Source organism: Sceloporus occidentalis, unplaced genomic scaffold (genome assembly GCF_023333645.1).
Source record: "Sceloporus occidentalis isolate IW3139 unplaced genomic scaffold, rSceOcc1.0.p SCAF_42, whole genome shotgun sequence".
Classification (NCBI taxonomy): domain Eukaryota; kingdom Metazoa; phylum Chordata; class Lepidosauria; order Squamata; family Phrynosomatidae; genus Sceloporus; species Sceloporus occidentalis.
The window spans coordinates 4,862,231-4,877,010 of NW_028317022.1; positions in this window are offsets into that span (position 1 = coordinate 4,862,231).

Genomic DNA, 14,780 nt, shown 5'->3' on the forward strand with positions numbered 1-14,780 from the left:
TGGTTAATATTTAAGTAATTTGTTTCCATTAAGACACATTAAGCACCCCCCAAAAAAGCTTAATGCCAATCATTTGAAGAGTGAGAATCCAAAATCCATGAAACTTCCAGGAAAGCTTGGGGGAGATTAAAAATTAGGGTGTCCAAAGTTTCTATATGTTTCTATAGAACGACTTGTTTTTGGAAATATTTTGGAGAAAACCGGTTAATATTAAAGTTCCTTTTTCCTTTAAGGGCATGTATAGATAGATGGAATATTGCATTGTGTAAAAATTGAAGGCAATTGATTGAAATTGAAGTTCTTTTTTCCATTATGCCACATGAAGCTCCATAAAACACAAGCTTAATGTCACTCATTTGTAAATTGAGAATCCAAAATCCATGAAACTTGAAACATTGCTTTGGGAAGTTAAATTTTTAGGATGTGCAAAGTTTTAAGGCAATTGATTGATGTTTAGATACATTATAGTACATTCATTTCCTTCTCAATTATTAAATTAAATATGAATATTTTTTTTTTTATTTGACCAAGTGTCCTGAAAAGTGCAAGATATCTTTGAATACATTGAATCTAGTTTTGTGAAGAATTTTAGATGGTTAATATTTAAGTAATTTGTTTCCATTAAGACACATTAAGCACCCCCAAAAAAAGCTTAATGCCAATCATTTGAAGAGTGAGAATCCAAAATCCATGAAACTTCCAGGAAAGCTTTGGGAAGATAAAAAATTAGGGTGTCCAAAGTTTCTATAGAATGACTCTTGTTTTTTGAAATATTTTGGAGGAAACCGGTTAATATTTAAGTTCCTTTTTCCTTTCAGAACATGTATAGGTAGATGGAATATTGCATTGTGTACAAATTGAAGGCAATTGATTGAAATGTAAGTTATTTTTTTTCCATTATGCCACATGAAGCTCCCTAAAACACAAGCTTAATGTCACTCATTTGTAAATTGAGAATCCAAAATCCATGAAACTTTAAACATTGCTTTGAGAAGTTAAAATTTTAGGATGTGTAAAGTTTTAAGGCAATTGATTGATGTTTGGACACATTATAGTACATTATGTTCCTTCTGAATTATTAAATTAAATATGAATATTTTTTTGTATATTTGACCAAGTTTTGAAAAGTTCAAGATATCTTTGAATACATTGAATCTTCTTTTGTGAAGAATTTTAGATGGTTAATATTTAAGTAATTTGTTTCCATTAAGACACATTAAGCACCCCCAAAAAAGCTTAATGCCAATCATTTGAAGAGTGAGAATCCAAAATCCATGAAATTTCCAGGAAAGTTTGGGGGAGATTAAAAAATTAGGGTGTTCAAAGTTTCTATATGTTTCTATAGAATGACTGTTGTTTTTGGAAATATTTTGGAGGAAACCGGTTAATATTTAAGTTCCTTTTTCCTTTAAGAGTATGTATAGATAGATGGAATATTGCATTGCGTAAAATTGAAGGCAATTGATTGAAATTTAAGTTCTTCTTTTCCATTATGCCACATGCAGCTCCCTAAAACACAAGCTTAATGTCACTCATTTGTAACTTGAGAATCCAAAATCCATGAAACTTCAAACATTGCTTTGGGAAGTTAAAATTTTAGGATGTGCAAAGTTTTAAGGCAATTGATTGATGTTTGGACACATTATAGTACATTAAGTTCCTTCTCAATTATTCTGTTCACATCAAGTATCTTAAAAAAATTAAATATGAATATTTTTTGTATATTTGACCAAGTGTCCTGAAAAGTTAAAGATATCTCTGAATACATTGAATCTTGTTTCGTGAAGATTTTTAGATGGTTAATATTTAAGTAATTTGTTTCCATTAAGACACATTAAGCCCCCCCCCCCAAAAAAGCTTAATGCCAATCATTTGAAGAGTGAGTGTGACATTCTGCCCTGGTTTCCTGGCTCCTGTATTGTGCATTTAGGTTTTTGGACTGTTCCTAGTTCAGCCTCTAGTGGCCTCTCTGCCTGTGTTTCTGCTCTCCTCCATTTGTTGTCACCTGGCCTCGTTACCTGCTGCCCTGCAGTATAAAGGGCTGTAGCTTCCTGCAAACTGGGCCTTGACATTGTAGTAATAGGACCGTTTTGCCCTGGTCCTGTTCCTGAATTGTTCCTGGCTTCCTTTTGTACTTGATCCTGTATTGCTCCTGCCTTCCGCCCTGCGAGTGGGCTTCCCGTCATGTGCCCTGCGAGTGGGCTTCCTGTCATGTGCAAAGCCTGAGGGCTTCCAGCAGCATGTCCAGTCCTGTGCTCTGCCAGTGAGCTTCCAGTCGTGTGCCCTGCCGGTGGGCTTCTATTTCAGCATCAGCCTTGCCAGTTCCAGTCCCGCACTTCTGTCTTCTGTGTGCCTGTCTACCTTGCACCATGAATCGCAGTGTACAAACAGACAACGCTATCCCTGCACCGAGGCCCCTCGCTAACCTGCTTACCCAATGTGTGACATTGAGAATCCAAAATCCATGAAATTTCCAGGAAAGCTTGGGGGAGATTAAAAAATTAGAGTGTCCAAAGTTTCTATATGTTTTTGGGGGTGCTTAATGTGTCTTATTGCTTAAGGCAATCGTATAGTTGACCAAGTGTCCTGAAAAGTTCAAGATATCTTTGAATACATTGAATCTTCTTTTGTGAAGAATTTTAGATGGTTAATATTTAAGTAATTTGTTTCCATTAAGACACATTAAGCACCCCCCAAAAAAGCTTAATGCCAATCATTTGAAGAGTGAGAATCCAAAATCCATGAAACTTCCAGGAAAGCTTGGGGGAGATTAAAAATTAGGGTGTCCAAAGTTTCTATAGAACGACTCTTGTTTTTTGAAATATTTTGGAGGAAACCGGTTAATATTTAAGTTCCTTCTTCCTTTCAGAACATGTATAGGTAGATGGAATATTGCATTGTGTAAAAATTGAAGGCAATTGATTGAAATGTAAGTTATTTTTTTTCCATTATGCCACATGAAGCTCCCTAAAACACAAGCTTAATGTCACTCATTTGTAAATTGAGAATCCAAAATCCATGAAACTTTAAACATTGCTTTGAGAAGTTAAAATTTTAGGATGTGCAAAGTTTTAAGGCAATTGATTGATGTTTGGACACATTATAGTACATTAAGTTCCTTCTGAATTATTAAATTAAATATGAATATTTTTTTGTATATTTGACCAAGTTTTGAAAAGTTCAAGATATCTTTGAATACACTGAATCTTCTTTTGTGAAGAATTTTAGATGGTTAATATTTAAGTAATTTGTTTCCATTAAGACACATTAAGCACCTCCCAAAAAAGCTTAATGCCAATCATTTGAAGAGTGAGAATCCAAAATCCATGAAACTTCCAGGAAAGCTTGGGGGAGATAAAAAATTAGGGTGTCCAAAGTTTCTATATGTTTCTATAGAACGACTTGTTTTTGGAAATATTTTGGAGGAAACCGGTTAATATTAAAGTTCCTTTTTCCTTTAAGGGCATGTATAGATAGATGGAATATTGCATTGTGTAAAAATTGAAGGCAATTGATTGAAATTGAAGTTTTTTTTTCCATTATGCCACATGAAGCTCCATAAAACACAAGCTTAATGTCACTCATTTGTAAATTGAGAATCCAAAATCCATGAAACTTGAAACATTGCTTTGGGAAGTTAAATTTTTAGGATGTGCAAAGTTTTAAGGCAATTGATTGATGTTTAGATACATTATAGTACATTAAGTTCCTTCTCAATTATTAAATTAAATATGAATATTTTTTTGTATATTTGACCAAGTGTCCTGAAAAGTGCAAGATATCTTTGAATACATTGAATCTTGTTTTGTGAAGAATTTTAGATGGTTAATATTTAAGTAATTTGTTTCCATTAAGACACATTAAGCACCCCCAAAAAAGCTTAATGCCAATCATTTGAAGAGTGAGAATCCAAAATCCATGAAATTTCCAGGAAAGTTTGGGGGAGATTAAAAAATTAGGGTGTTCAAAGTTTCTATATGTTTCTATAGAATGACTCTTGTTTTTGGAAATATTTTGGAGGAAACCGGTTAATATTTAAGTTCCTTTTTCCTTTAAGAGTATGTATAGATAGATGGAATATTGCATTGCGTAAAATTGAAGGCAATTGATTGAAATTTAAGTTCTTCTTTTCCATTATGCCACATGCAGCTCCCTAAAACACAAACTTAATGTCACTCATTTGTAACTTGAGAATCCAAAATCCATGAAACTTCAAACATTGCTTTGGGAAGTTAAAATTTTAGGATGTGCAAAGTTTTAAGGCAATTGATTGATGTTTGGACACATTATAGTACATTAAGTTCCTTCTCAATTATTCTGTTCACATCAAGTATCTTAAAAAAATTAAATATGAATATTTTTTGTATATTTGACCAAGTGTCCTGAAAAGTTAAAGATATCTCTGAATACATTGAATCTTGTTTCGTGAAGATTTTTAGATGGTTAATATTTAAGTAATTTGTTTCCATTAAGACACATTAAGCCCCCCCCCAAAAGCTTAATGCCAATCATTTCAAGAGTGAGTGTGACATTCCGCCCTGGTTTCCTGGCTCCTGTATTGTGCATTTAGGTTTTTGGACTGTTCCTAGTTCAGCCTCTAGTGGCCTCTCTGCCTGTGTTTCTGCTCTCCTCCATTTGTTGTCACCTGGCCTCGTTACCTGCTGCCCTGCAGTATAAAGGGCTGTAGCTTCCTGCAAACTGGGCCTTGACATTGTAGTAATAGGACCGTTTTGCCCTGGTCCTGTTCCTGAATTGTTCCTGGCTTCCTTTTATACTTGATCCTGTATTGCTCCTGCCTTCCGCCCTGCGAGTGGGCTTCCCGTCATGTGCCCTGCGAGTGGGCTTCCTGTCATGTGCCCAGCCTGAGGGCTTCCAGCAGCATGTCCAGTCCTGTGCTCTGCCAGTGAGCTTCCAGTCGTGTGCCCTGCCGGTGGGCTTCTATTTCAGCATCAGCCTTGCCAGTTCCAGTCCCGCACTTCTGTCTTCTGTGTGCCTGTCTACCTTGCACCATGAATCGCAGTGTACAAACAGACAACGCTATCCCTGCACCGAGGCCCCTCGCTAACCTGCTTACCCAATGTGTGACATTGAGAATCCAAAATCCATGAAATTTCCAGGAAAGCTTGGGGGAGATTAAAAAATTAGAGTGTCCAAAGTTTCTATATGTTTTTGGGGGTGCTTAATGTGTCTTATTGCTTAAGGCAATTGTATAGTTGACCAAGTGTCCTGAAAAGTTCAAGATATCTTTGAATACATTGAATCTTCTTTTGTGAAGAATTTTAGATGGTTAATATTTAAGTAATTTGTTTCCATTAAGACACATTAAGCACCCCCCAAAAAAGCTTAATGCCAATCATTTGAAGAGTGAGAATCCAAAATCCATGAAACTTCCAGGAAAGCTTGGGGGAGATTAAAAATTAGGGTGTCCAAAGTTTCTATATGTTTCTATAGAACGACTTGTTTTTGGAAATATTTTGGAGGAAACCGGTTAATATTAAAGTTCCTTTTTCCTTTAAGGGCATGTATAGATAGATGGAATATTGCATTGTGTAAAAATTGAAGGCAATTGATTGAAATTGAAGTTCTTTTTTCCATTATGCCACATGAAGCTCCATAAAACACAAGCTTAATGTCACTCATTTGTAAATTGAGAATCCAAAATCCATGAAACTTGAAACATTGCTTTGGGAAGTTAAATTTTTAGGATGTGCAAAGTTTTAAGGCAATTGATTGATGTTTAGATACATTATAGTACATTAATTTCCTTCTCAATTATTAAATTAAATATGAATATTTTTTTGTATATTTGACCAAGTGTCCTGAAAAGTGCAAGATATCTTTGAATACATTGAATCTAGTTTTGTGAAGAATTTTAGATGGTTAATATTTAAGTAATTTGTTTCCATTAAGACACATTAAGCACCCCCCAAAAAAGCTTAATGCCAATCATTTGAAGAGTGAGAATCCAAAATCCATGAAACTTCCAGGAAAGCTTGGGGGAGATTAAAAATTAGGGTGTCAAAAGTTTCTATATGTTTCTATAGAACGACTTGTTTTTGGAAATATTTTGGAGAAAACCGGTTAATATTAAAGTTCCTTTTTCCTTTAAGGGCATGTATAGATAGATGGAATATTGCATTGTGTAAAAATTGAAGGCAATTGATTGAAATTGAAGTTCTTTTTTCCATTATGCCACATGAAGCTCCATAAAACACAAGCTTAATGTCACTCATTTGTAAATTGAGAATCCAAAATCCATGAAACTTGAAACATTGCTTTGGGAAGTTAAATTTTTAGGATGTGCAAAGTTTTAAGGCAATTGATTGATGTTTAGATACATTATAGTACATTCATTTCCTTCTCAATTATTAAATTAAATATGAATATTTTTTTTTTTATTTGACCAAGTGTCCTGAAAAGTGCAAGATATCTTTGAATACATTGAATCTAGTTTTGTGAAGAATTTTAGATGGTTAATATTTAAGTAATTTGTTTCCATTAAGACACATTAAGCACCCCCAAAAAAAGCTTAATGCCAATCATTTGAAGAGTGAGAATCCAAAATCCATGAAACTTCCAGGAAAGCTTTGGGAAGATAAAAAATTAGGGTGTCCAAAGTTTCTATAGAATGACTCTTGTTTTTTGAAATATTTTGGAGGAAACCGGTTAATATTTAAGTTCCTTTTTCCTTTCAGAACATGTATAGGTAGATGGAATATTGCATTGTGTACAAATTGAAGGCAATTGATTGAAATGTAAGTTATTTTTTTTCCATTATGCCACATGAAGCTCCCTAAAACACAAGCTTAATGTCACTCATTTGTAAATTGAGAATCCAAAATCCATGAAACTTTAAACATTGCTTTGAGAAGTTAAAATTTTAGGATGTGTAAAGTTTTAAGGCAATTGATTGATGTTTGGACACATTATAGTACATTATGTTCCTTCTGAATTATTAAATTAAATATGAATATTTTTTTGTATATTTGACCAAGTTTTGAAAAGTTCAAGATATCTTTGAATACATTGAATCTTCTTTTGTGAAGAATTTTAGATGGTTAATATTTAAGTAATTTGTTTCCATTAAGACACATTAAGCACCCCCAAAAAAGCTTAATGCCAATCATTTGAAGAGTGAGAATCCAAAATCCATGAAATTTCCAGGAAAGTTTGGGGGAGATTAAAAAATTAGGGTGTTCAAAGTTTCTATATGTTTCTATAGAATGACTCTTGTTTTTGGAAATATTTTGGAGGAAACCGGTTAATATTTAAGTTCCTTTTTCCTTTAAGAGTATGTATAGATAGATGGAATATTGCATTGCGTAAAATTGAAGGCAATTGATTGAAATTTAAGTTCTTCTTTTCCATTATGCCACATGCAGCTCCCTAAAACACAAGCTTAATGTCACTCATTTGTAACTTGAGAATCCAAAATCCATGAAACTTCAAACATTGCTTTGGGAAGTTAAAATTTTAGGATGTGCAAAGTTTTAAGGCAATTGATTGATGTTTGGACACATTATAGTACATTAAGTTCCTTCTCAATTATTCTGTTCACATCAAGTATCTTAAAAAAATTAAATATGAATATTTTTTGTATATTTGACCAAGTGTCCTGAAAAGTTAAAGATATCTCTGAATACATTGAATCTTGTTTCGTGAAGATTTTTAGATGGTTAATATTTAAGTAATTTGTTTCCATTAAGACACATTAAGCCCCCCCCCAAAAGCTTAATGCCAATCATTTCAAGAGTGAGTGTGACATTCCGCCCTGGTTTCCTGGCTCCTGTATTGTGCATTTAGGTTTTTGGACTGTTCCTAGTTCAGCCTCTAGTGGCCTCTCTGCCTGTGTTTCTGCTCTCCTCCATTTGTTGTCACCTGGCCTCGTTACCTGCTGCCCTGCAGTATAAAGGGCTGTAGCTTCCTGCAAACTGGGCCTTGACATTGTAGTAATAGGACCGTTTTGCCCTGGTCCTGTTCCTGAATTGTTCCTGGCTTCCTTTTATACTTGATCCTGTATTGCTCCTGCCTTCCGCCCTGCGAGTGGGCTTCCCGTCATGTGCCCTGCGAGTGGGCTTCCTGTCATGTGCCCAGCCTGAGGGCTTCCAGCAGCATGTCCAGTCCTGTGCTCTGCCAGTGAGCTTCCAGTCGTGTGCCCTGCCGGTGGGCTTCTATTTCAGCATCAGCCTTGCCAGTTCCAGTCCCGCACTTCTGTCTTCTGTGTGCCTGTCTACCTTGCACCATGAATCGCAGTGTACAAACAGACAACGCTATCCCTGCACCGAGGCCCCTCGCTAACCTGCTTACCCAATGTGTGACATTGAGAATCCAAAATCCATGAAATTTCCAGGAAAGCTTGGGGGAGATTAAAAAATTAGAGTGTCCAAAGTTTCTATATGTTTTTGGGGGTGCTTAATGTGTCTTATTGCTTAAGGCAATTGTATAGTTGACCAAGTGTCCTGAAAAGTTCAAGATATCTTTGAATACATTGAATCTTCTTTTGTGAAGAATTTTAGATGGTTAATATTTAAGTAATTTGTTTCCATTAAGACACATTAAGCACCCCCCAAAAAAGCTTAATGCCAATCATTTGAAGAGTGAGAATCCAAAATCCATGAAACTTCCAGGAAAGCTTGGGGGAGATTAAAAATTAGGGTGTCCAAAGTTTCTATATGTTTCTATAGAACGACTTGTTTTTGGAAATATTTTGGAGGAAACCGGTTAATATTAAAGTTCCTTTTTCCTTTAAGGGCATGTATAGATAGATGGAATATTGCATTGTGTAAAAATTGAAGGCAATTGATTGAAATTGAAGTTCTTTTTTCCATTATGCCACATGAAGCTCCATAAAACACAAGCTTAATGTCACTCATTTGTAAATTGAGAATCCAAAATCCATGAAACTTGAAACATTGCTTTGGGAAGTTAAATTTTTAGGATGTGCAAAGTTTTAAGGCAATTGATTGATGTTTAGATACATTATAGTACATTAATTTCCTTCTCAATTATTAAATTAAATATGAATATTTTTTTGTATATTTGACCAAGTGTCCTGAAAAGTGCAAGATATCTTTGAATACATTGAATCTAGTTTTGTGAAGAATTTTAGATGGTTAATATTTAAGTAATTTGTTTCCATTAAGACACATTAAGCACCCCCCAAAAAAGCTTAATGCCAATCATTTGAAGAGTGAGAATCCAAAATCCATGAAACTTCCAGGAAAGCTTGGGGGAGATTAAAAATTAGGGTGTCAAAAGTTTCTATATGTTTCTATAGAACGACTTGTTTTTGGAAATATTTTGGAGAAAACCGGTTAATATTAAAGTTCCTTTTTCCTTTAAGGGCATGTATAGATAGATGGAATATTGCATTGTGTAAAAATTGAAGGCAATTGATTGAAATTGAAGTTCTTTTTTCCATTATGCCACATGAAGCTCCATAAAACACAAGCTTAATGTCACTCATTTGTAAATTGAGAATCCAAAATCCATGAAACTTGAAACATTGCTTTGGGAAGTTAAATTTTTAGGATGTGCAAAGTTTTAAGGCAATTGATTGATGTTTAGATACATTATAGTACATTCATTTCCTTCTCAATTATTAAATTAAATATGAATATTTTTTTTTTTATTTGACCAAGTGTCCTGAAAAGTGCAAGATATCTTTGAATACATTGAATCTAGTTTTGTGAAGAATTTTAGATGGTTAATATTTAAGTAATTTGTTTCCATTAAGACACATTAAGCACCCCCAAAAAAAGCTTAATGCCAATCATTTGAAGAGTGAGAATCCAAAATCCATGAAACTTCCAGGAAAGCTTTGGGAAGATAAAAAATTAGGGTGTCCAAAGTTTCTATAGAATGACTCTTGTTTTTTGAAATATTTTGGAGGAAACCGGTTAATATTTAAGTTCCTTTTTCCTTTCAGAACATGTATAGGTAGATGGAATATTGCATTGTGTACAAATTGAAGGCAATTGATTGAAATGTAAGTTATTTTTTTTCCATTATGCCACATGAAGCTCCCTAAAACACAAGCTTAATGTCACTCATTTGTAAATTGAGAATCCAAAATCCATGAAACTTTAAACATTGCTTTGAGAAGTTAAAATTTTAGGATGTGTAAAGTTTTAAGGCAATTGATTGATGTTTGGACACATTATAGTACATTATGTTCCTTCTGAATTATTAAATTAAATATGAATATTTTTTTGTATATTTGACCAAGTTTTGAAAAGTTCAAGATATCTTTGAATACATTGAATCTTCTTTTGTGAAGAATTTTAGATGGTTAATATTTAAGTAATTTGTTTCCATTAAGACACATTAAGCACCCCCAAAAAAGCTTAATGCCAATCATTTGAAGAGTGAGAATCCAAAATCCATGAAATTTCCAGGAAAGTTTGGGGGAGATTAAAAAATTAGGGTGTTCAAAGTTTCTATATGTTTCTATAGAATGACTCTTGTTTTTGGAAATATTTTGGAGGAAACCGGTTAATATTTAAGTTCCTTTTTCCTTTAAGAGTATGTATAGATAGATGGAATATTGCATTGCGTAAAATTGAAGGCAATTGATTGAAATTTAAGTTCTTCTTTTCCATTATGCCACATGCAGCTCCCTAAAACACAAGCTTAATGTCACTCATTTGTAACTTGAGAATCCAAAATCCATGAAACTTCAAACATTGCTTTGGGAAGTTAAAATTTTAGGATGTGCAAAGTTTTAAGGCAATTGATTGATGTTTGGACACATTATAGTACATTAAGTTCCTTCTCAATTATTCTGTTCACATCAAGTATCTTAAAAAAATTAAATATGAATATTTTTTGTATATTTGACCAAGTGTCCTGAAAAGTTAAAGATATCTCTGAATACATTGAATCTTGTTTCGTGAAGATTTTTAGATGGTTAATATTTAAGTAATTTGTTTCCATTAAGACACATTAAGCCCCCCCCCCAAAAAAAGCTTAATGCCAATCATTTGAAGAGTGAGTGTGACATTCTGCCCTGGTTTCCTGGCTCCTGTATTGTGCATTTAGGTTTTTGGACTGTTCCTAGTTCAGCCTCTAGTGGCCTCTCTGCCTGTGTTTCTGCTCTCCTCCATTTGTTGTCACCTGGCCTCGTTACCTGCTGCCCTGCAGTATAAAGGGCTGTAGCTTCCTGCAAACTGGGCCTTGACATTGTAGTAATAGGACCGTTTTGCCCTGGTCCTGTTCCTGAATTGTTCCTGGCTTCCTTTTGTACTTGATCCTGTATTGCTCCTGCCTTCCGCCCTGCGAGTGGGCTTCCCGTCATGTGCCCTGCGAGTGGGCTTCCTGTCATGTGCCCAGCCTGAGGGCTTCCAGCAGCATGTCCAGTCCTGTGCTCTGCCAGTGAGCTTCCAGTCGTGTGCCCTGCCGGTGGGCTTCTATTTCAGCATCAGCCTTGCCAGTTCCAGTCCCGCACTTCTGTCTTCTGTGTGCCTGTCTACCTTGCACCATGAATCGCAGTGTACAAACAGACAACGCTATCCCTGCACCGAGGCCCCTCGCTAACCTGCTTACCCAATGTGTGACATTGAGAATCCAAAATCCATGAAATTTCCAGGAAAGCTTGGGGGAGATTAAAAAATTAGAGTGTCCAAAGTTTCTATATGTTTTTGGGGGTGCTTAATGTGTCTTATTGCTTAAGGCAATCGTATAGTTGACCAAGTGTCCTGAAAAGTTCAAGATATCTTTGAATACATTGAATCTTCTTTTGTGAAGAATTTTAGATGGTTAATATTTAAGTAATTTGTTTCCATTAAGACACATTAAGCACCCCCCAAAAAAGCTTAATGCCAATCATTTGAAGAGTGAGAATCCAAAATCCATGAAACTTCCAGGAAAGCTTGGGGGAGATTAAAAATTAGGGTGTCCAAAGTTTCTATAGAACGACTCTTGTTTTTTGAAATATTTTGGAGGAAACCGGTTAATATTTAAGTTCCTTCTTCCTTTCAGAACATGTATAGGTAGATGGAATATTGCATTGTGTAAAAATTGAAGGCAATTGATTGAAATGTAAGTTATTTTTTTTCCATTATGCCACATGAAGCTCCCTAAAACACAAGCTTAATGTCACTCATTTGTAAATTGAGAATCCAAAATCCATGAAACTTTAAACATTGCTTTGAGAAGTTAAAATTTTAGGATGTGCAAAGTTTTAAGGCAATTGATTGATGTTTGGACACATTATAGTACATTAAGTTCCTTCTGAATTATTAAATTAAATATGAATATTTTTTTGTATATTTGACCAAGTTTTGAAAAGTTCAAGATATCTTTGAATACACTGAATCTTCTTTTGTGAAGAATTTTAGATGGTTAATATTTAAGTAATTTGTTTCCATTAAGACACATTAAGCACCTCCCAAAAAAGCTTAATGCCAATCATTTGAAGAGTGAGAATCCAAAATCCATGAAACTTCCAGGAAAGCTTGGGGGAGATAAAAAATTAGGGTGTCCAAAGTTTCTATATGTTTCTATAGAACGACTTGTTTTTGGAAATATTTTGGAGGAAACCGGTTAATATTAAAGTTCCTTTTTCCTTTAAGGGCATGTATAGATAGATGGAATATTGCATTGTGTAAAAATTGAAGGCAATTGATTGAAATTGAAGTTTTTTTTTCCATTATGCCACATGAAGCTCCATAAAACACAAGCTTAATGTCACTCATTTGTAAATTGAGAATCCAAAATCCATGAAACTTGAAACATTGCTTTGGGAAGTTAAATTTTTAGGATGTGCAAAGTTTTAAGGCAATTGATTGATGTTTAGATACATTATAGTACATTAAGTTCCTTCTCAATTATTAAATTAAATATGAATATTTTTTTGTATATTTGACCAAGTGTCCTGAAAAGTGCAAGATATCTTTGAATACATTGAATCTTGTTTTGTGAAGAATTTTAGATGGTTAATATTTAAGTAATTTGTTTCCATTAAGACACATTAAGCACCCCCAAAAAAGCTTAATGCCAATCATTTGAAGAGTGAGAATCCAAAATCCATGAAATTTCCAGGAAAGTTTGGGGGAGATTAAAAAATTAGGGTGTTCAAAGTTTCTATATGTTTCTATAGAATGACTCTTGTTTTTGGAAATATTTTGGAGGAAACCGGTTAATATTTAAGTTCCTTTTTCCTTTAAGAGTATGTATAGATAGATGGAATATTGCATTGCGTAAAATTGAAGGCAATTGATTGAAATTTAAGTTCTTCTTTTCCATTATGCCACATGCAGCTCCCTAAAACACAAACTTAATGTCACTCATTTGTAACTTGAGAATCCAAAATCCATGAAACTTCAAACATTGCTTTGGGAAGTTAAAATTTTAGGATGTGCAAAGTTTTAAGGCAATTGATTGATGTTTGGACACATTATAGTACATTAAGTTCCTTCTCAATTATTCTGTTCACATCAAGTATCTTAAAAAAATTAAATATGAATATTTTTTGTATATTTGACCAAGTGTCCTGAAAAGTTAAAGATATCTCTGAATACATTGAATCTTGTTTCGTGAAGATTTTTAGATGGTTAATATTTAAGTAATTTGTTTCCATTAAGACACATTAAGCCCCCCCCCAAAAGCTTAATGCCAATCATTTCAAGAGTGAGTGTGACATTCCGCCCTGGTTTCCTGGCTCCTGTATTGTGCATTTAGGTTTTTGGACTGTTCCTAGTTCAGCCTCTAGTGGCCTCTCTGCCTGTGTTTCTGCTCTCCTCCATTTGTTGTCACCTGGCCTCGTTACCTGCTGCCCTGCAGTATAAAGGGCTGTAGCTTCCTGCAAACTGGGCCTTGACATTGTAGTAATAGGACCGTTTTGCCCTGGTCCTGTTCCTGAATTGTTCCTGGCTTCCTTTTATACTTGATCCTGTATTGCTCCTGCCTTCCGCCCTGCGAGTGGGCTTCCCGTCATGTGCCCTGCGAGTGGGCTTCCTGTCATGTGCCCAGCCTGAGGGCTTCCAGCAGCATGTCCAGTCCTGTGCTCTGCCAGTGAGCTTCCAGTCGTGTGCCCTGCCGGTGGGCTTCTATTTCAGCATCAGCCTTGCCAGTTCCAGTCCCGCACTTCTGTCTTCTGTGTGCCTGTCTACCTTGCACCATGAATCGCAGTGTACAAACAGACAACGCTATCCCTGCACCGAGGCCCCTCGCTAACCTGCTTACCCAATGTGTGACATTGAGAATCCAAAATCCATGAAATTTCCAGGAAAGCTTGGGGGAGATTAAAAAATTAGAGTGTCCAAAGTTTCTATATGTTTTTGGGGGTGCTTAATGTGTCTTATTGCTTAAGGCAATTGTATAGTTGACCAAGTGTCCTGAAAAGTTCAAGATATCTTTGAATACATTGAATCTTCTTTTGTGAAGAATTTTAGATGGTTAATATTTAAGTAATTTGTTTCCATTAAGACACATTAAGCACCCCCCAAAAAAGCTTAATGCCAATCATTTGAAGAGTGAGAATCCAAAATCCATGAAACTTCCAGGAAAGCTTGGGGGAGATTAAAAATTAGGGTGTCCAAAGTTTCTATATGTTTCTATAGAACGACTTGTTTTTGGAAATATTTTGGAGGAAACCGGTTAATATTAAAGTTCCTTTTTCCTTTAAGGGCATGTATAGATAGATGGAATATTGCATTGTGTAAAAATTGAAGGCAATTGATTGAAATTGAAGTTCTTTTTTCCATTATGCCACATGAAGCTCCATAAAACACAAGCTTAATGTCACTCATTTGTAAATTGAGAATCCAAAATCCATGAAA